Source organism: Pseudorca crassidens, chromosome 1, assembly GCF_039906515.1.
Source record: "Pseudorca crassidens isolate mPseCra1 chromosome 1, mPseCra1.hap1, whole genome shotgun sequence".
Lineage (NCBI taxonomy): Eukaryota > Metazoa > Chordata > Mammalia > Artiodactyla > Delphinidae > Pseudorca > Pseudorca crassidens.
Genome location: NC_090296.1, coordinates 182,174,906 through 182,198,457, shown reverse-complemented (window position 1 = coordinate 182,198,457; position 23,552 = coordinate 182,174,906). Strand labels below are relative to the sequence as shown.

Sequence of the window (23,552 nt, the reverse complement as noted above, 5' to 3'; positions counted from 1 at the left end):
AAATACTGCATGATTCCACATACATGAGATAGAGTACTCAAATTCATAGAGACAAAAGTTAGAATGGTTGCCAGTGGCTAGGGAAAGGGTGAATGGGGAGTTATTATTTAATGGACAAAAGTTTCTGATTGGAAAGATTAAAAAAAAGTTCTGGAGGTGAACGATAGTGATGGTTGCACATCATTGTGAATGTGCTCAATGCCACTGAACTGTACACTTAAAAATAGGTAAAATGACAGATTTTATGTTATGAATATTTTACCCAATAAAAAAGGTTTACATTGTTTTCTAATTATAATTTTTCAAGGTAATTTGCTATTTAATTTGTTTAGAGAAAAATGAAGAAAATCTAACAAGAATAAGCTTTGAAAATATTCTAGAGGAGCAAAGACTTTAAAGCTTTTAGAAGAGTTTATAAATTTGTTTTCCAGAGGATACAGAGAGCAAAGTCACATAAAGGTAAGAGTATAACAAAATTTCATATCTGGGTCACTTAACTTTAGCAATTATTTTCTTGAAAATTATATTTAAAAATTTTAAAATAATAGCATCAATAAACTAATGTAAACTCTGAGATATCACTGAATTTTCTACCTACATTTTTGTTGATTTTAATATTAAAATTTTACATAAAACAGTAAGCTTGAATGCTAATTATTTTTCTGTATTCAAATAGAAAGATACAATTCAATACTGAGTGACTTTTCCTTAAATGGATTGTGAATGTGTAACATTTCTAACTTTGCTTTTTTTTTTTTTAACTGAAGGGAGATAGAGTTGAGTTAATCATACTACTAATACTGTGGCATATTATCATCACTAGTTTATTCAAGGTCCCTCTCTTATTTTTACATTATCACATTCATCCCTATCCTTTTCCCACTCCTCTACTACTCAGCTACAGGCATTTGCTCTAATGTATTTAATGTGTCCTTAGATAAATTTGATGTTTGAAAAATATGTTTTATGCAAGTATTTTAAATTTGCATAGTGTGCTACTGCAGATCTCTTAACTTTTTTCTTTTCAACAGCCATACGTTTTAAGCACTATTCTGTAGTTTCAAGTATATCTGAGCCACTGCTTCTCACTGATGCATCCCACTCTAATGCTCTAGTCATCCAGTTCCCTGGTGATGGGATCCAATTATTTGTAACCACATGCCTTTTTCATGTTTGCAGGGTGAACACTCTCAAGAGTGAGATTGCAGGGGCCAGTGTATAATTTGTTTTCCTGAAGTTCTACTCAGCTGTTCCAAAGCAGCAGTACTAGTTTGCACTTTCAGTGGCAGTGCCTGAAGGTTCCTGTCAGTCAACCACTCACTAACACTTGATGTTACCAGGCTTTCTAATTTGTCCTAATCAGGTGAGCATAAAGTGGTATTTCATTATTCCAAATTGTATTTTTCTAATCATGATGATCATCTTTAAGCAACCGTTTCCTTTTGTATATATTTTTATCCATATACATTTTTAGCAATTTAGGTATTCTATTCTAAGGAAGGGTTTGATTTATTATCTATTTGTGTTGATGTGCAGGGGTTCCTTACATAGTCTAGATATTTATTGCTTATTGGTTTTAAATGTTGCCAATATTTTCTGCCACCTATGCCATTAACTATGTCTCTATTGTCTAGTTAATCAGAAATCTTTATTTTTAATACAGTGAAATACATTAATTGTTTTATTGTGATTTGGGTTTAGGGGCCTTAGGAAAGTTATTACAAAGATATCTTTTACATTGATTTCTATTAATTTTATACTTTTGTCTTTCATGTTTAGATCTTTAATCCATGAGAAATCATTTTGGTATGTGATATAGTACAGGGATCCAATATTATTTTTCTCCATATTATGTCATTTTTTTCCAGTTCCATCTACCAAAAGAACCATTCTTTTCCTGAATGATTTATGAAGCCACATCTATTGTATGCTAAGTTCCCACAGAGATGGGATGTTCTTCAGGTCTCTGATTTGCTTCTTACGATAGTCTATTTGTTCTTACACTACTATCACACTACTTTTTAAATCGATTTGTATTGATTGTACCATTTATCTGGTAGGATAAGACACCTACATAGCTCCATTTTTAAAAATTGCTCTAGCTATTCATAGACCTTTATTCTTCTACATAAAATCTGTATGGGAATTGCATTAAATTCTTAGGTTAATCTGGAGAGAAGTGGTAGCTTTACCATATTAGTCATTGCACCTTGAATATGAGGTAATTTCCATCCATTTTTTTTCTTCTTTTAGTATTTTAAAGGCAACTTTAACAATTTCTCTATTAAAGTCTTATGTATTCCTTGTTAGACATACATAACCTAACCCTTGTTAGGTTAAAGTCTTAATGCTTAATTTTTGTTGCTTATTTTATATTTTTCCAGTGAGTTATTGCTGGTTTTAAAATGTATTGAATTTTACTAGCAGAGTTTTTATCTGGCAATCTTTTTGAACTTTCTTACTGGTTCTAATAGTTTGCCTATATAGAAGTGAGTATGTCATTTCTCTTGCAAACATTTTCTCTCATATTGTCTGACAGGCTCTACATTTTATGGAACACTAGTGAGCAGAGAGATCATCTTTGGTTTGTTGCCAGTATTAAAGCAAATCAGTCTAAATTTTTTCCACTGAGTATGTTTTTGCTTTAGGCCTCTGCTAGATGGACATTTTAAGTCAAGAATGTCTTTTAATTTATTTCCAGCATTATTGAGGTATAAGTGACAAAAATTGTACAATATATGTATAAGGTATACAATGTGATGATTTGATATAGGTATGCATTGTGAAATTATTACCACAAGCTATTAACATATCCATAACCTCACATACTAACCACTTTGTATGTGTGTTATATGAACACAAGATCTAGTCTCAGCAAATTTCAAGTATATAATACAGTCTTATTAATTATAGTCAACATGCTGTACATTAGATTCCCAGATTTTATTCATCTTGTAACTGAAAGTTTTTACCCTTTGGTCAACATCTCTCCATTTCCCCCACCTTCCAGCCCCAGGCAATAACCATTCTACTCTCAGATAGTATGAGTTCAAGTTATATACATACACATACACACACACACACACATTTTCTTTATCCATTCATCTGTCAACAGACACTTAGATTCTTTCTATATTTTGGCTGTAGGGAACAATGCTGCTGTGAACATTGGACCAGTTCAGGTAACTCTTCGAGATCCTGATTCCAATTCCTTTACATATATATATATACTCAAAAATGGGATTCTAGATCATATGGTAGTTCTATTTTTAACTTTTCTGAGGAACCCCTACACTGATTTCCATAAAGGCTGTATCAATTTACATTCCCATCAAAAGTGTACAAGGTTTCCCTTTTCTCCACATCCCTGTCAGCACAAAAAGTGCTTGTCTTTTTGATAATAGCCATCCTGACAGTTATATCTCATTGTTGTTTTGATTTACATTTCACTGATGATTAGTGATGTTGAGCATCTAATCAAATACCTGTTGGATATTTGTATGTCTCCTTTGGATGATGTCTAAATAAGATCCTTTGCCCATTTTTACATCTTGCTATTGAGGTGTGTGAGTTTCTTATACATTTTGGATATTAACCCTTTATTAGATGTATGGCTTGTAAATATTTTCTCCCATTCCATATACTGCCTTTTCATTCTATTGTTTTCCATAATGTTTTCTCTGCTGTTGCAGAAACTTTTTACTTTGAAGTATTCCCACTTGTTTATTTTTGCTTTTGTTTACTTTGGTTTCTGTGTTATATCCAAAAAAGCATTGCCAAGCCCAGTGTCAAGAAGAATTTTCTCAATGTTTTCACTTAGGAATTTTATGGTTTCAGGTCTTACATGTAAGTCTTTAGTACATTTTGAGTTAATTATTTTTTATGGTGTAAGACAAGGGTCCAATTTCATTCCTTTGCAGACAGCTATCCATATTTTCCTACACCATTTATTAAGGAGACTGTCATTTTCCCCATTGTGTGTTCTTGACATCTTTGTGAAAGATTAATTGACATATATGTGTGGGTTTATCTCTGAACTCTCTTTTGTTTCCATTGGTCTATGAGTCAGTTTTTAATGCCAATAAGATACTGTTTTGATTACTATAGCTTTGCAATATAGTTTGAAATCAGGAAGTGTGATGCCTACAGCTTTGTTTTTCTTTTCATTACTGTTTCTATACCCTTATTTATTATTGGTCTGTTCAGATTCTTAGTCTTAGTAGCTTGTGTTTCTAGGAATTTACCCATTTCTTCAGGTTCCAATTTGTTAACATATGCTTACTGACAGTAGTCTCCTATGATTCCTTTTTATTTCTATGGTATCAGTTGTAATGTCTCATCTTATTTCTAATTATAATTACTTGAGTATGTTGAGTCTCCTCTCTTTCTTGGTTAGTCCACCTAAAGGTTTGTCAACTTTGCTTATCTTTTCAAAAACCAACTCTTAGTTTCATTGATCTTTTCTATTCTCATTTGTATTCTTGTTCTGTTTCATTTCTTGTTGCCCTGATCTTTTGAATCTCCTTTCTGCTAACTTTGGGCTTACTTTGTTCTTTGACATGTAAAATTAGGTTGTTTATTTAAGATATTTAAGATACTTCTTTTTTCTTAATGTAGGCATTTACTGCTATAAACTTTCCTTAGTTTTTGCTTTTGATGCATCGCATGAGTTTTGGTATGCCATGTTTCCAATTTTGTCTCAAGTTATTTTTTTGATAGCTCTTTGATTTCTTCTTTGACCCGTTAGTTGTTCAGGATCTTGTTGTTTAATTTCCACACGTTTGTGACTTCTGCAATTTTTCTTTTCTTTTTGGTATCTAGGTTCATACCACTGTTATCAGAAAAGATACCTGATATGATTTCAATCTTCTTAAATTGTTAACACTTGTTTTGCAGTCTAGCATATGATCTATGCTGGAAAATGTTCTGTGTACTCTTACAAGAATGTGTGTTCTGTAACTGTTGGATAGATTGGTCTGTATAAGTCTTTTAGATCCACTTGTCTGTAGTGTTATTCAAGTCTGCTGTTTCCTTGTTGACTTTCCATCTGGATGATCTATCGATTGTTGAAAGTAAAGTATTGAAATCCCTTACTACTATTATTATACTGCTGTCTCTACCTCGCTTCAGATCTGTCAGAATATTTGCTTTATATATTTAAGTGCTTCAATGTTTGGTATATATAATTTTTATATACTCTTGACAAATGGACTCCTTCATAATGGTGATCTTCTTTGTCTCTTGTGACCAACTTTGACTGAAAGTTTAGTGTGCCTGATAAAAGTATAGGACCTCTACTGTCTTTGGTTACTATTCACAGAGAATATCTTTTTCCATATATTCACTTTCAGCCAATTTGTGTCCTTAAAGCTAAATTGAGCTTTAAGTACTCAGCATACTGCTGGATCCTGCTTTTAAAAATCCAGTCAGGCACTCTGTGCCTTTTGATTGGAGAATTTAATCCATTTGAATTTAAAGCAACTATTGATAGGTAAGGAGTTATAGCCATTTTGTTAACTGTTTTCTAGTTCCTTTTTTTTTCTTCCTCTCTTGCTGTCTTCATGATTTATTGATTTTTTGAAGTGATATGCTTTGATTTCTCTATCTGTTGTGTATCTACTGAGGTTTTTTTCTTTGTAGTTACCATGAGGCTCACAAACATCTTAAAGTTATAACAGTCTATTTTAAATTGATAATGACAACTTCAATTGCATACAAAAATGCTACACTTTTACTTCTGTCCCTACCTCTTTCATGCTATTGACATCACACTTAACTCTCTTGATACTGTGTATCCATTAACAAATTATTGCAGCTACAGTTACATGTAATACTTTTGTCTTTTAACATTTATATCTGAGGTAAAATTATATATAATTTGTATATATAAATATATTTAATATATATATATTTATATATAATTTATATATACCACCATTACAGTATTAGAGTATTCTGAATTTGACTATATAGTTATCTTTACCAATGAGTTTTATACTTTATATATTTTCCTGTTGTAACTTAGTGTCCTTTCCTTTCAGCCTGAAAAATTCCCCTTAGCATTTCTTATAAGGCAGATCTAATGGTGATAAACTCCTTCACCTTTTATTTCTCTGGGAATGTCTTCATCTGTCCTCATTTCTGAAGGACAGTTTTTTCATGTATAGTGTTCTTGGTTGGCAGGTTTTTTGTCTTCTTTCATCTCTTTGAATATATTATCACACTCTCGTGTCCTGCAAGGTTTCTGCTAAGAAAACTGCTGATAGCCTTATGAGGGGAGGGGAGGCTTTATGTGGCAAGTCATTTTTCTCTTCTTTCAAAATTCTTCCTTTGTATTTGACTATTGACAATTTAATTATAATGTGTCTCATGGTAGTCTTCTTTGGGTTGCCCTTGCTTGGGGGTCCTTTAAGCTTCATGAATCTGGGTGTCATTGTGCCTTCTAAGATTTGGGAAGTTTTCAGCTTTATTTCTTTGAATAAACCCTCTGCTCCTTTCTCTCTCTCTTGTCCTTCTGTAATTCCTATAAGGTGTATATTCACTTGTTTAATTAATTATGTCCCATAAGTCCCATTTGCTTTCTTCATTCTTTTTCATGTGCTTTCCCCACTCTAATTTCAAATGGTCTGTCTTCAAGTTTGCTTATTATTTCTTTTGCATGGTCAATTAAGCTTTTGAAGCTCTCTAGAATTCTTTAGTTCTGTCATTGTATTCTTCAGCCTCAGGATTTTTCGTCTGTTCTTTGTTTATGGTTTCTGTTAGTTTATTAAACTTCTCATTTTGTTCATGCATTTCCCTGATCTCATTTAGTTGTCTATAGTGTATTTTTTTGCATATCATTGAGCTCCTTTAAGATGATTAGTTTGAATTCTTTGTCAGGCAATTAGTAGATCTCCATTTTGTTGGGGTCAGTTACTGGAGCTGCATCAGTTTCCTTTGGTGGTGTTATGTTTGCCTGATTTTCATGATCCTTATAATCTTGCATTGGTGTCTATGCATTTTAAGGCACAAACACCACTTTCAGTCTTTACAGTGTGGTTTTAGCAGGTAAAGACCTTCTCTTGTTGGGTTCCTAGGTGATGGAATTTGCTCTGGTATTGCAGTTAAGTGTGCTTGGAGCCAGACCATATGGCTGCTGCTGCAGGTATAGGCAGGCACGACTCCCAGCAGGTCTCTGGGCTGGCAGGATCACTCTTGGACCTCAGGTGAAAGTGGCTGGAGCCAGATAACAGGCTGATAAAAGGGTCCATAGCCAGACCAAGGTTGGAGGGCCTGATACCCACAGCATATGTGTGGATCTCTACCTGGATCCCACAAAGGCACTATTGTCCAGGGATAGGATAGCTGCCAAATTATTGTTGCTGTGTGGTGTTACCAGTGGATGTTCTCTTATTCTGCCATCTTGATGATGTCACTCTCTGAATGCTTTTTAAAACTATCTACTGAGATTTTAATTTTTATTGAAGTACAGTTGACTTACAATATTGTGTTAGTTTCAGGTGTACAACAAAGTGATTCAGTTATACAAACACACACACACACAAACACACATCTTTTCAAATTAGAGTTTTCCTCTTTTCCAGATACATGCCCAGGAGTGGGATTGCTGGATCATATGTTAACTCTATTTTTAGATTTTCAAGGAACCTCCATACTGTTTTCCATAGTGGCTGCACCAACTTATATTCCCACCAACAGTGTAGGAGGGTTCCATTTTCTCCACAACCACTCCAGCATTTATTATTTGTAGACTTTTTGATGACAGCCATTCTGACTGGCGTGATGTGATACCTCATGTAGTTTTGATTTGTATTTCTCTAATAATTAGTGATGTTGAGCACCTTTTCATGTGCCTGTTGCCCATCTGTATGTCTTCTTTGGAGAAATGTCTATTTAGGACTTCTGCCCATTTTCTGATTGGGTTGCTTGTTTTTATTAGTATTGAGATGTATGAGCTCTTTGTATATCTTGGAAATTAAGCCCTTGTTGGTCACATTGTTTGCAAATATTTTCTCCCAGTCTGTAGGTTGTCTTTCTGTTTTGTTTAGAATTTTCTCCACTAGCTGATTAGAGTGTTGGATTTAATTAGTAGATCTTCTCAGTATTCTTACATTCCATCTTTTCTTGTGTGCGTGCCAAACTCTGCCTGTCAGTTTAAATGTGTCCCTTATAAATGACCTATTTTGATGCATCTTTTTAACTCCAATTTCCACTTTTGTAACAGCTATTACATTAGGGCTTATTTGTCTATTATTTCTTATATATTATACTGTATTTTCTATTTATTATAATTTTACTTATATTTTCTAGAGTCAGTTTATTTCTGCCTTACACATGACTCTGCTAACAATTTTTAATCTGGTTTCCTCATTGGCCTGAATGACTCTTTCTAGAAGATGCACCGTAGTCTGACACTCTTTTATCCAATCTTCCTTCCTTCATTCTTGTGTTAGACCTCCATCACAATTTCAAGGCCCTCCTGGCCAACATCTGCTCCATCTCTCCCTTATCTTTCACAAGCATTTTCTCCAATAAATCTAGCACAATTCTAATTCTGTCTTGAGACCTGCTTCACAGGAGACATTTTTGTCGTTGATCTCAGAGGAAATGCTTTCAATATTTTGTAATTAAGTATAATGTTTTCTGAGTTATTCTTTTTTGCAGATTCCCTTTATCAGATAAAGACCTCTTCCTCTTCTATTATAAGTTTCTGAGTTGTTTTTTTTAACATGACTATGTTTTGAATTTTACTTAATACTTATCTGCATCTATGAAGGTTATCAAATGATATTATTCCTCAATTCTGTAATATGGCAGATTGGACTAATTAATATTTTTAATTGTTTTCATTGAGGTATAACATAGTAAAGTAGGTAAAGTGCATAATCCAAAGTATACAGTTCAATGAATTTTCACATTTGTATATAACCATATATCTACCACCAAAATCAAAGTCAAGATATAGAACATTTCCATCACCACAGAAATTTTCCTTTTGCTCTTCCCAGTCATCACCCACTCTCACCCAAAACTAATCACCATTCTGATTTCAATCACCACTGATTATTTTGTCTATCTTGAACGTCACATGAATAGAATCATACAGTATGTACTCATGTCTGTATTCTCTTAGTCAACATTAATTTGTGAGATTTATCCAAGTTGTTGCATATATCAGTAGTTCATTCTTTTTTCCTTTAATCACTGTTTTGTATTGCATTGTATAAACATATAATGAACACTTGGTTTGCTTCAAGTTGTTGACTATCAGAAATAGAGATGCTATGAAACAATTTGTACATGACATCTGGTAGGCTTATGTACTCGTTTATCTAGGGTAAACACCTAGAAGTGTAATTGATGGGCTGTAAGTTATGCATATGATTAAATTTACTAGATAACGCCAAACAGTTTTTTACATTCCCACAAGCCACAAATGAAAGTTGCATTTGCTGGACATTCTTGGGAGTAGTCGATATTACCATGTTTTTTCTATTTCAGCCATTCTGGTGTGTTTGAAGTAGCATGTAATTGCAATCATGGCGTTAATATACATATCCCTGTTGCATAATTACATTGAGCATCATTTTCTTTGTTTATTCATCATCTGGATCTCTTTAGTGACATGGCTGTTCAGGTCTTTTGCCAATTTTTCAAAGTCGGTTATTCTGTTTTTTACTTATTGATTGTAGGAATTCTTAACATATTCTGAATACAAATCTTTTATCACATGTATGTATTTCAAATTTTATTTCCCAGTATCTTGCTTGATTTTTCACTCTATTAGTATTTCAGTCAACAGAAGTTCTTAATTTTAGTGAAGACCAACTTATAATTTTTTAATTTATCTTTGTTTCCAATATTAGAAATTTCTGCCTACTTAAAGAAGATGCATTTCTCTAGTAGTAGTATGGTTCATTATTTCACATTTTGATTTCTGATTCTTCTCAAATTAATAATTATTCATGGTATTCAGAAGCACTAGAGTGCCTGATGACTGAGTCTAGGTAAATTCAACTGGCAGATTCACTCAGTCTGTATTTTTTAAAGAGCCTCTTTCATAGTGGACGTTCTTTGATGAGCATTAAATGTGATACTACACACTGTGGGACCTGTGAGTTTATCTATCTGATTCTTTTTAAACTCCTTTTTCCCCACTCTATTTTTTCTCTTTCTAGGCTTCTGACCAACCAGAGAAGTCATTCACTACTACCGATGAGCAAGTATTCTTACCTCAGGCTACTTCTCTTTACATACTAAGTGGACGAGCACATTCAACCTGAGCTCTGACCTTTGGGAGGATTTCTCCTTGGAGGATTACCTGTCTTTCAGCACCACCTGAGTATGGAGTTAATATAGCAACAATCCATTTTTAACTTGCATCTATTTACAAGGTGATCCTTCCATGAATCTTGTTTGGCTTTTTTCCTCTTCCATCAGCTAGACATAAGGGGCTCTCCCACCTTCTGACTGATATATCTATGGATGTGATCTGAGGAGGTGCTGATGGTGGGTGACATGGAGGTCTGAGTCATCAGCTCATTCAGCTTAACTTGAGTCCTCTGGCCTTACTCATGCCCTATCTTAGATGCACAGCAGCTACCCTAGCATAGATTGCTATTGGACCCACCTGTCATTTTAATAGGAATCATCTGACAAAACCAGAGTATGATTAAGTTATAGTTTCATAGAAACTTGATGTCCCACAGACAGTAGTTCTCTATCAAGGTCCAGATTTTTATGTCAGCTTTGCCCTAAGGATATATATTTTTATTCTGCTACTTGAGCTTGCCATAAACTCCATATTCATCTTTCCAACCACTTCATATAACAGAGCCTATCAGTTCATAGGATTCAAGCATCTTGTCTGCTTAACCCTAGACTGCACCTGCACCAGAGCTCTTTCCTGAGTCCCATTCAAAGCTGGCAGCATCACCTGGTATATGGGTCAGGTGAGTATTTCCAAGTTTCAAATATGCATCCTCCAGAACCCAAATATGATTGATTACCAGTTAAAGATACATGCTTAAGTTGCTGACCTCTTAATTTCAAATACATTTTAGATATTCTGCATTTGTACTCATCTCCCCTCAAAATTACTGTTTTTGATATTGTAAGCCTATCTTCGGGGGTGTGTATGCCTTAACTGCTTATTTTGCATACAAATTGTACTACTTTTGTCTTTTAACCCCTAGCTTTGTGTGTGGATGATTTACTACCTTTACTGTATGTCTGCCTTAGTAGCGAGCTTTTCTGTTTCATAATTTTCTTCTTTCTAGCTGTGGCCTTTTCTTTTCTGCCTAGAGAAGTTCCTTTAGCATTTTTTGTAAAGCTTGTTTGGTGGTGAACTCTTTTAGCTTTTGCTTCTCTGTAAAGCTTTGATTTCTCCATCAAATCTGAACAAGAGCCTTACTGAGTGTTCTTGGTTGTAGGTTTTTCTCTTTCATTACTTTAAGTATATCATTGCCACTCCCTTCTGGCCTGCAAAGGTTTCTGCTGAAAAATCAGCTGATAGCCTTATGGGAGTTCCCTTGTATGTTATTTGTTACTCTTAATATTCTTTTAGTCATTTTGATTGATTACACTGTGTCTGCTGTGTTCCTCTGTGGGTTAATCCTGTATGGAACTCTCCACAATTCCTGGACTTGGGTGACAGTTTCCTTCCCTCAGGTTAGAGAACTTTTCAGCTATTTCTTCAAATATTTTCTCAAGCCTTTCTCTTCTCCTTTTGGGACCCTGATCATGCAAATATTAGCGTGCTTTATGTTGTCCCAGAGGTCTCTGAAACTGTCCTCATTTCTCTTCATTCTTTGTTCAGCAGCAGTGATTTCCACTACTTTGTTTTCCAGCTCATTGATCTGGTCCTCTGCCTCATTTAGTCTACTATTGATACCGTATAGTGTATTTTTCGTGTCAGTTATTGTATTCTTTAATTCTGTTTGGTTGTTGTATTTTCTAATTATTTGTTAAAAACTTCTAATTTCTCACTCTGTGCATCCATTCTCCTCACGAGTTCTTTGATCATCTTTATGATCATTACTTCAAATTGTTCCTTGTGTAGATTGCCTATCTATCTCTACATCACTTAGTTGTTCTTCTGCAGTTTTATCTTGTTCCTTTCTCTGACACATATTCCTTTGTCACTTCATTTTGTCTAAATAGTTACTTGTATTTTTATGTATGTGGTAGGTTGGTTATGTTTGACCTTGGAGAAATGGCCCTCTATAGGAGACAACCTATGCATCCCAGAAGTGCACTCTCCTCTCTTCACCCAAGGGCAGGGGGCCAGCTGGTCCCAGGATGGTCACTGGCATGCATTTGTGGACTCAGTCTGAAGGCTGCTGGACTATAGTTTTCTTGCTTCTGGTTTCTGCTCACTGGTGGGTGAAGCTAATCTAGAGACTTCTGAAGGACTGGTGCCTGCACCCTGGTGGATGGAGGTGAGTCTTGGTCCTCTGGGGGGCAAGGCGATGTCTAGAGGTGTGTCTGCAGGTGGCTGTGTGCTCATGAGGTCTTTAGGAAGCCTGTCTGTTGGGTGGCACTGTTTCCAGGAGAGCTCATGCAGATGAATGCTCACTGATAATACCTGCCACCAGTGTCTAAGTCCCCAGGGTGGGCCACAGCTGCACCCCGACTCCCCAGGAGACCCTCTAAGACCATCAGGTATGTCTGGCCCAGGCTCCTTTCAAATTACTGCTTTTGCTCTTGGTCCCAGTGCGCATGAGGTTTTATGTGTACTCTTTTAAGAGTGAAGTCTGTTTTCCCCAATCCTGTGTAGCTTCTGCACTCAAGCCCTGCTGGCCTTCATATCCAAATGCTCTGGGGGCTCCTTTTCCCCAGGCTAGGGGGCCTGATGTGGGACTCAGAACTCTCACTCCTGTGGGAAAATCTAATTCAATTATGCTCCAGTTGGTGGGTCAACCACCTGGGGGACATGGGATTTGATTATATCATGAATCAGCCCCTCCTATGTGCCTTGTTTTATGTCTTTATGTATCTTTCTGGTAGGTTTCAGTCTTTTTCAACAATGATCGTTCTGCAGAGTGTTGGATTTTGGTGTGCTCCTGAGTGGGGGTGAGCTTAGGGTACTTCTATTCTGCCATCTTGGCCACTCTATAGCTATTTTCTTTATGGTATCAGGGATTACATCAAACATCTTAAAGTTTGAAATAGTAATGGTCAGGAGAAAGTGTCAAAATGGCAGCATAGAAAGACGCGAGCTCACCCCTTCTTACAAAAAACACCAAAATCACAACTAACTTCTAAATAACGATTTAACAAAAAAAAATGCTAGAACAAAAAAGATAACCTGCTTTCACAAAGCAAGAAGAAACCACAATGAGACAGTAGGAGGGTGATAAAATCAACTCCCATACTTGCCAGGTGGGCAATGTATAAAGTGGAAAATAATTATACCACAGAAGTTCTCCAACCGGAATGAAAGTCCTGAGGCCCACATCAGGCTTCCCAGCCTTGAGGTCTGGCAACAGGAGGAGGAAACCCCAGAGGATCTGGCTTTGAGAACCGGTAAGGTTTGATCACAGGAATTCCACAGGACTTGGGGAAACAAAAACTCTACTCTTAGAGGGCACACACAAGGCCTCCTGCACACCATGACCCAGGGAAAAAAGCAGTGACATCATAAGAGACTGGGCCAAACCCACTTACTAGTATTGGAAGGTCTCCAGCAGAGCCGGGGATGGCTGTGGCCCACTGCAGGGACAAGACACTGGCAGCAGTAGTTCCTGGGAGTACTCATTGGCGTTAACACTCCTGGAGGCCACCATTTTCTCCCAAAAACCTAGCTCCACCCAACAGCCTGTAGGCTCCAGTGCTAGGACACCTTAGGCCAAACAACCAAGGAATAAGACCCAGTTCCACCCACCAGTGGGCAGGAATCAGTCCTTCCCACTGGGAAGCCTGCATAAGCCTCTTAAACAGCCTCATCCACCAGAGGGCAGACAGCAGAAGGAAGAAGAACTACAATTCTGGAGCCTGCAGAACAGAAACCTCAATCAAAGTTACACAAAATGACATGGCAGAGGAATATGTCCCAGGTGAAGTAACAAAACCCCAGAAGAACAATTAAGTGAATTGGAGATAGCCAATCTACTGGGAAAAGAATTCAGAGTAATGATAGTGAAGATGATCCAAGATCTCGGAAAAAGAATGGAGGCACAGATCGAGAGGATACAAGAAATGTTTAACAAAGACCTACCAGAACTAAGGAACAAACAGATGAACAATACAATAACTTAAATGAAAAATACAGTAGAAGGAACTGATAGCAGAAAAGCTGATAAGTGAGCTGGAAGACATAATGGTGGAAATCACTGCCGCCTAACAGAATAAAGAAAAAAGAATGAAAAGAAATGAAGACAGTATTAGAGACCTCTGGGACAACATTAAAACACCAACATTTGTATTCTAGGGGTCCCAGAAGAACAGAGAAAGGACCTGAGAAAATATTTGAAAACCTCCCTAATATAGGAAAGGAAGCAGTCACCCAAGTCCAGGAAGTGTAGAGTCCCAAGGAGGAACACGCCAAGACACATAGTAATCAATTTGACAAAAATTAAAGACAAAGAAAAAATATTAAAAGCAACAAGGGAAAAGCAACAAATAACATACAAGGAACTCCCATAAGGTTATCAGCTGATTTCTCAGCAGAAACTCTGCGGGGCAAAAGGGAGTGGCACAATATATTTAAAGTGATGAACAGGAAGAACCTACAACCAAGAATATTCTACCCAGCAAGTTTCTCATTCAGATTCGAAAGAAAAATCAAAAAGCTTTAAAGACAAGCAAAAGCTAAGAGAATTCAGCACCACCAGACCAGCTTTGCAACAAATGTTAAAGGAAATTCTCTAAGCAGAAAAGGCCACAACTAGAAACAAGCAAATTACGATTGGAAAAGCTCACAGCTAAAGGCAAATATATAGTAAAGGTAGGAAATCAGCTGCACACAAATATGATATCAAAACCAGCAATTGTGAAACGGTCCCGAGCCGAGGTTTCGCCAGGGCGGTTCTGCACCAGGAACTTTGGGCAGAAGGGCTGGTGTGAGGCCTCTGCCCGTGGCTCCCTGTGAGCAAGTGAAACTAGACGAAGCGCCAAGGCAAAGAAAAAAGCCTCAGAAGCAGCGGATTAAAGCTCCACAATCAACTTGATGTACCTGCATCTGTGGAATACCTGAATAGACAACGAATCATCCCAAATTAAGGAGCGGTGTGGATGAAAGGCTCTTGGTGCTGCAGCCAGGAGTTAGTGCTGTGCCTCTGAGGTGGGAGAGCCAACTTCAGGACACTGGTCCACAAGAGGCCTCCCACCTGCACATAATATCAAACGGCGAAAATCTCCCAGAGATCTCCATCTCAACGCCAGCACCCAGCTTCACTCAACGACCAGCAAGCTACAGTGCTGGACATCTTATGCCAAACAACTAGAAAGACAGGAACACAACCCCACCCATTAGCAGAGAGGCTGCCCAAAATCATAAGTCTACAGACACCCCAAAAAACACCACCAGACGTGGACCTGCCCACCAGAAAGACAAGATCCAGCCTCATCCACCAGAACAAAGGCACTAGTACCCTCCACCAGGAAGCCTACACAATCCACTGAACCAACCTTAGCCACTGGGGACAGACACAAATAACAACAGGAACTACGAACCTTCAGCCTGCAAAAAGGAGACCCCAAACACAGTAAGATAAGCAAAATGAAAAGACAGAAAAACACACAGCAGATGAAGGAGCAAGATAAAAACCCACCAGACCTAACAAATGAAGAGGAAATAGGTAGTCTACCTGAAAAAGAATTCAGAATAATGATACTAAAGATGATCCAAAATCTTGGAAATAGAATAGACAAAATGCAAGAATCAGTTAACAAGGACCTAGAAGAACTAAAGATGAAACAATGATGAACAACACAATAAATGAAATGAAAAATATTCTAGATGGGATCAATAGCAGAATAACTGAGGCAGAAGAACGGATAAGTGACCTGGAAGATAAAATAGTGGAAATAACTACTGCAGAGCAGAATAAAGAAAAAAGAATGAAAAGAACTGAGGACAGTCTCAGAGACCTCTGGGACAACATTAAACGCACCAACATTCGAATTATAGGGGTTCCAGAAGAAGAAGAGAAAAAGAAAGGGACTGAGAAAATATTTGAAGAGATTATAGTGGAAAACTTCCCTAATATGGGAAAGGAAATAATTAATCAAGTCCAGGAAGCACAGAGAGTCCCATACAGGATAAATCCAAGGAGAAATACGCCAAGACACATATTAATCAAACTGTCAAAAATTAAATACAAAGAAAACATATTAAAAGCAGCAAGGGAAAAACAACAAATAACACACAAGGGAATCCCCATAAGGTTAACAGCTGATCTTTCAGCAGAAACTCTGCAAGCCAGAAGGGAGAGGCAGGACATATTGAAAGTGTTGAAGGAGAAAAACCTGCAACCAAGATTACTCTACCCAGCAAGGATCTCATTCAGATTTGATGGAGAAATTAAAACCTTTACAGACAAGCAAAAGCTGAGAGAGTTCGACACCACCAAACCAGCTCTACAACAACTGCTAAAGGAACTTGTCTAGGCAAGAAACACAAAAGAAGGAAAAGACCTACAATAACGAACCCAAAACAATTAAGAAAATGGGAATGGGAACACACATATCGATAATTACTTTAAATGTAAATGGACTAAATGCTCCCACCAAAAGACACAGATTGGCTGAATGGATACAAAAACAAGACGCATATATTTGCTGTCTACAAGAGACCCACTTCAGACCTAGAGACACATACAGACTGAAAGTAAGGGGATGGAAAAAGGTATTTCATGCAAATGGAAACCAAAAGAAAGCTGGAGTAGCAATTCTCATATCAGACAAAATAGACTTTAAAACAAAGACTATTAGAAGAGACAAAGAAGGACACTACATGATGATCAAGGGATCGATCCAAGAAGAAGATATAACAATTGTAAATATTAATGCACCCAACATAGGAGCACCTCAATACATAAGGCAAATACTGACAGCCATAAAAAAGGAAATCAACAGTAACACATTCATAGTAGGGGACTTTAACACCCCACTTTCACCAATGGACAGATCATCCAAACTGAAAATAAATAAGGAAACACAAGCTTTAAATGATACATTAAACAAGATGGACTTAATTGATATTTATAGGACATTCCATCCAAAAACAACAGAATACACATTTTTCTCAAGTGCTCATGGAACATTCTCCAGGATAGATCATATCTTGGGTCACAAATCAAGCCTTGGTAAATTTAAGAAAATTGAAATTGTATCAAGTATCTTTTCCAACCACAACGCTATGAGACTAGATATTAATTACAGGAAAAGATCTGTAAAAAATACAAACACATGGAGGCTAAACAATGCACTACTTAATAACAAAATGATCACTGAAGAAATCAAAGGGGAAATCAAAACATACCTAGAAACAAATGACAATGGAGACACGACGACTCAAAATCTATGGGATGCAGCAAAAGCAGTTCTCAGAGGGAAGTTTATAGCAATACAATCCTACCTTAAGAAACAGGAAACATCTCGAATAAACAACCTAACCTTGCACCTAAAGCAATTAGAGAAAGAAGAACATAAAAACCCCAAAGTTAGCAGAAGGAAAGAAATCATAAAAATCAGATCAGAAATAAATGAAAAAGAAATGATGGAAACGATAGCAAAGCTCAATAAAACTAAAAGCTGGTTCTTTGAAAGGATAAACAAAATTGATAAACCATTAGCCAGACTCATCAAGAAAAAGGAGAAGACTCAAATCAACAGAATTAGAAATGAAAAAGGAGAAGTAACAACTGACACTGCAGAAATACAAAAGATCATGAGAGATTACTACAAGCAACTCTATGCCAATAAAATGGACAACCTGGAAGAAATGGACAAATTCTTAGAAAGGCACAACCTGCCAAGACTGAATCAGGAAGAAATAGAAAATATGAACAGACCAATCACAAGCACTGAAATTGAAACTGTGATTAAAAATCTTCCAACAAGCAAAAGCCCAGGACCAGATGGCTTCACAGGCGAATTCTATCAAACATTTAGAGAAGAGCTATCACCTATCCTTCTCAAACTCTTCCAAAATATAGCAGAGGGAGGAACACTCCCAAACTCATTCTACGAGGCCACCATCACCCTGATACCAAAACCAGACAAGGATGTCACAAAGAAAGAAAACTACAGGCCAATATCACTGATGAACATAGATGCAAAAATCCTCAACAAAATACTAGCAAACAGAATCCAACAGCACATTAAACGGATCATACACCATGATCAAGTGGGGTTTATTCCAGGAATGCAAGGATTCTTCAATATACGCAAATCAATCAACGTGATACACCATATTAACAAATTGAAGGAGAAAAACCATATGATCATCTCAATAGATGCGGAGAAAGCTTTTGATAAAATTCAACACCCATTTATGATAAAAACCCTGCAGAAAGTAGGCATAGAGGGAACTTTCCTCAACATAATAAAGGCCATATATGACAAACCCACAGCCAACATCGTCCTCAATGGTGAAAAACTGAAAGCATTTCCACTAAGATCAGGAACAAGACAAGGTTGCCCACTCTCACCACTCTTATTCAACATAGTTTTGGAAGTTTTAGCCACAGCAATCAGAGAAGAAAAGGAAATAAAAGGAATCCAAATCGGAAAAGAAGAAGTAAAGCTGTCACTCTTTGCAGATGACATGATACTATACATAGAGAATCCTAAAGATGCTACCAGAAAACTACTAGAGCTAATCAATGAATTTGGTAAAGTAGCAGGATACAAAATTAATGCACAGAAATCTCTCGCATTCCTATACACTAAGGATGAAAAATCTGAAAGTGAAATCAAGAAAACACTCCCATTTACCATTGCAACAAAAAGAATAAAATATCTAAGAATAAACCTACCTAAGGAGACAAAAGACCTATATGCAGAAAATTATAAGACACTGATGAAAGAAATTAAAGATGATACAAATAGATGGAGAGATATACCATGTTCTTGGATTGGAAGAATCAACATTGTGAAAATGACTCTACTACCCAAAGCAATCTACAGATTCAATGCAATCCCTATCAAACTACCACTGGCATTTTTCACAGAACTAGAACAAAAAATTTCACAATTTGTATGGAAACACAAAAGACCCCGAATAGCCAAAGCAATCTTGAGAACGAAAAACGGAGCTGGAGAAATCAGGCTTCCTGACTTCAGACTATACTACAAAGCTACAGTAATCAAGACAGTATGGTACTGGCACAAAAACAGAAATATAGATCAATGGAACAGGATAGAAAGCCCAGAGATAAACCCACACACATATGGTCACCTTATCTTTGACAAAGGAGGCAGGAATGTACAGTGGAGAAAGGACAGCCTCTTCAATAAGTGGTGCTGGGAAAACTGGACAGCTACACATAAAAGTATGAGATTAGATCACTCCCTAACACCATACACAAAAATAAGCTCAAAATGGATTACAGACCTAAATGTAAGGCCAGAAACTATCAAACTCTTAGAGGAAAACATAGGCAGGACACTCTATGACATAAATCACAGCAAGGTCCTTTTTGACCCACCTCCTAGAGAAATGGAAATAAAAACAAAAGTAAACAAATGGGACCTAATGAAACTTAAAAGCTTTTGCGCAGCAAAGGAAACCATAAAGAAGACCAAAAGACAACCCTCAGAATGGGAGAAAATATTTGCAAATGAAGCAACTGACAAAGGATTAATCTCTAAAATTTATAAGCAGCTCATGCAGCTTAATAACAAAAAAACAAACAACCCAATCCAAAAATGGGCAGAAGACCTAAATAGACATTTCTCCAAAGAAGATATACAGAGTGCCAACAAACACATGAAAGAATGCTCAACATCACTAATCATTAGAGAAATGCAAATCAACACTACAATGAGATATCATCTCACACCAGTCAGAATGGCCATCATCAAAAAATCTAGAAACAATAAATGCTGGAGAGGGTGTGGAGAAAAGGGAACCCTCTTACACTGTTGGTGGGAATGTAAATTGATACAGCCACTGTGGAGAACAGTATGGAGGTTCCTTTAAAAACTACAAATAGAACTACCATATGACCCAGCAATCCCACTACTGGGCATATACCCTGACAAAACCATAATTCAAAAAGAGTCATGTACCAAAATGTTCATTGCAGCTCTATTGACAATAGCCCAGAGATGGAAACAACCTAAGTGTCCATCATTGGATGAATGGATAAAGAAGATGTGGCACATATATACAATGGAATATTACTCAGCCATAAAAAGAAACAAAATTGAGCTATTTGTAATGACGTGGATAGACCTAGAATCTGTCATACAGAGTGAAGTAAGTCAGAAAGAGAGAGACAAATACCGTATGCTAACACATATATATGGAATTTAAGGAAAAAAATGTCATGAAAAAACTAGGGGTGAAACAGGAATAAAGACACAGACTTACTACTAGAGAATGGACTTGAGGCTATGGGGAGGGGGAAGGGTAAACGGTGACAAAGCGAGAGAGAGGCATGGACATATATTCACTACCAAACGTAAGGTAGATAGCTAGTGGGAAGCAGCCGCATAGCACAGGGAGATCAGCTCGGTGCTTTGTGACCGCCTGGAGGGGTGGGATAGGGAGGGTGGGAGGGAGGGAGACGCAAGCGGGAAGAGATATGGGAACATATGTATATATATAACTGATTCATTTTGTTGTGAAGCTGAAACTAACATACCATTGTAAAGCAATTATACTCCAATAAAGATGTTAAAATGAAAAAAAAAAAAAACCAGCAATTGTGAGGAGAGCACAAATGCAGTATATTGAAAATGCATCTAAAATTAAAAGACCAGCAACTTACAACAATCTTGATTATACGTACATGGCTACATCCAAACCTCATGGTAACTGCAAACCAAAAATCTACGATAGATAAACACACACACAAAAGAAAAAGGAATCCTAACATAACACTAAAATTAGTCATCGAATCACAAGAAAACAAAAGAGGAAGGGAAGAAAGACCTACAAGAACAAATCCAAAACAATTAACAAAATGGCAATAAGAACATACACATTGATGAATACCTTAAATGTAAATGGATTAAATGCTCTGAGCAGAAGACATAAGCTGGCTGAATGGATACAAAAACAAGACCCATATATATGTCTACAAGAGACCCACTTCTGATCTAGCGACACATACAGACTGAAAGTGAGGGGATGGAAAAAAGTATTCCACACAAATAGAAATCAAAAGCAAGCTGGAGTAGCAATACTCCTATTAGACAAAATAGGCTTTAAAATAAAGACTTATAAGAGACAAAGGACACTACATAATGATCAAGGCATCAATCCAAGAAGAAGATATAACAATTGTAAATATATATGCACCAAACACAGGAGCACGTCAATATGTAAGGCAAATATTGAGTTGGCCAAAAAGTTCGTTCGCATTTTTCTGTAATATCTTTTGGAAAAACCTGAATGAACTTTTTAGCCAACCCAATACTAACATCCATAAAGGGAGAAATCGACAGTGGGGGACTTTAACACCCCACTTTCATCAGTGGACAGGTCATCCAAACAAAATCAAAAAGGAAACACAGGCCTAGATGACACATTAGACCAGATGGACTTAACTGATATTTATAGAGCATTCCATCCAAAAGCAGCAGAATACACATTCTTCTCATGTGCACATAGAACATTCTCCAGGAGTGATCACATGCTGAGCCACAAATCGAGCCCCAGTAAATTTAAGAAAATTTAAATCATATCAAGCATCTTTTCGTATCACAATGCCATGACATTAGAAATCAACTACAAGAAAAAGAAAAAAACTGTAAAAAACACAGACACGTGGAGGCTAAACAATGTGCTACTAAACAACCAATGGCTCACTGAAGAAATCAAAGAGGAAACCAAAAAATACCTAGAGACAATCAAAATGAAAGCATGACAATCCAAAACCTATGGGACACAGTAAAAAGTTCTAAGAGGGAAGTTTATAGCAATATAATCTTACCTCCAGAAACAAGAAAAATCACAAATAAAAAACCTAATGTCACACCTAAAGCAACTAGTGAAAGAAGAACAAACAAAACCCAAAGTTAGTAGAAGGAAAGAAATCATAAAGATCAGAGCAGAAATAAATGAAACAGAAATGAAGAAGAGAAAATATCAATGAAACTAAAAGCTGGTTCTTTGAAAAGATAAATGAAATTGATAAATCTTTAGCAAGACTCATCAAGAAAAAAAAGGAGAGGGCCCCAATCAATAAAATTAGAAATGAAAAAGAAGTTACAGTGGACACCACAGAAATTCATAGGATCATAAGAGACCATTATAAGCAAGTATAAGCCAATCAAAATGGACAACCTGGAAGAAATGAACAAGTTCTTAGAAAGGTACAGTCTCCCAAGGCTGAACCAGAAGAAATAAAAAATATGAACAGACCAGTCACAAGTACTGCAATTGAAACTGTGATTTTAACAAACAAAAGTCCAGGCTCAGATGGCTTCACAGTCAAATTCTATCAGACATTTAGAGAAGAGTTACACCTATCCTTCTGAAACTATTCCAAAAAATCACAGAGGAAGGAATACTCCCAAACTCAGTTTATGAGGCCACCATCACCCTGATACCAAGTTAAAGATACCATAAAAAAAGAAAGTTACAGGCGAGTTATCACTGATGAACACAGACACAAAAGTCCTCAACAAAATACTAGCAATCTGAATCCAACAATATATTAAAAGGATCATAACACCATGATCAAGTGGGATTTATCCCAGGGATTCAAGGATTTTTCAATATCCACAAATCAATCAGTATGATACACCTCATCAACAAATCAAAGAATAAAAGCCACATGACCATCTCAATATATGCAGAGAAAGCTTTTGAAAAAGTGCAACACCGATTTATGATAAAAACTCTCCAGCAAGTGGGCATAGAGGGAACATACCTCAACATAATTAAGACCATGTATGACAAACCTACAGCTAACATCATGCTCAACAGTGAAAAAGCTGAAAGCATTTCCTCTAAGATCAGGAACAAGACAAGGATGTCCTCTCTCACCACTATTATTGAACACAGGTTTGGAAGTCCTAGTCAAGGCAATCAGAGAAGAAAAATAAAAGGAATCCAAATTGGAAAAGAAGAAGTAAAACTGTCACTGTTTGCAGATGACACGAAACTATACATAGAAAATCCTAAAGATGCCACCAGAAAACTACTAGAGCTCATCAATAAATTCAGTAAAGTTTCAGGATAAAAAATTAATAAGCAGAAATCTGTTGCACTAACAATGAAAGATCAAAACGAGAAGTTAAAGAAACACTCCCATTTACCATTTCATCAAAAAGAATAAAATATCTATGAATAACCTACCTAAGGAAACAAAAGACCTGTACTCCGAAAACTATAAGACACTGATGAAAGAAATCAAAGATGGCACAAAGAG

The 23,552-nt window shown here is 36.6% G+C and overlaps 1 protein-coding gene across 5 annotated transcripts in view; it reads left to right on the top strand.

The window, feature by feature from the left end:
* The window catches only part of CCDC7 (coiled-coil domain containing 7), a 331,505-nt gene that overhangs the window by 295,420 nt on the left and 12,533 nt on the right, over positions 1-23,552 (top strand). For 4 of the 5 annotated variants that reach the window (XM_067702677.1, XM_067702668.1, XM_067702526.1 and 1 more), the window contains 5 exons: positions 333-459; positions 1,180-1,363; positions 10,179-10,394; positions 10,882-10,952; positions 12,190-12,440. The gene's annotated coding sequence lies outside the window, so the exon portion shown is untranslated. The remainder of the gene's footprint in view (positions 1-332; positions 460-1,179; positions 1,364-10,178; positions 10,395-10,881; positions 10,953-12,189; positions 12,441-23,552) is intronic. The other variant, XM_067702520.1, reaches the window with a different exon arrangement.